Consider the following 313-nt stretch of genomic DNA (forward strand, 5'->3'; position numbering starts at 1 on the left):
CTACGGCGTCGCCCAACATGCCATGCCACGGCCTCGGCCCGCATGCCATGCCACGGCCTCGGCCCGCATGCCATGCCACGGCCTCGGCCCGCATGCCATGCCACGGCCTCGGCCCGCATGACATGCCACGGCCTCGGCCCGCATGCCATGCCACGGCCTCGGCCCGCATGCCTTGCCACGGCGTTGCCCAACATGCCATGCCACGGCCTCGGCCCGCATGCCATGCCATGCCACGGCCCGTATGTCTTGCCACGGCGTTGCCAAACATGCCATGCCACGGCCTCGGCCCGCATGCCATGCCCCGGCGTCGCCC

The sequence above is a fragment of the Camellia sinensis genome, chromosome 14, assembly GCF_055761805.1.
Source record: "Camellia sinensis isolate YWXY chromosome 14, ASM5576180v1, whole genome shotgun sequence".
Taxonomy (NCBI): domain Eukaryota; kingdom Viridiplantae; phylum Streptophyta; class Magnoliopsida; order Ericales; family Theaceae; genus Camellia; species Camellia sinensis.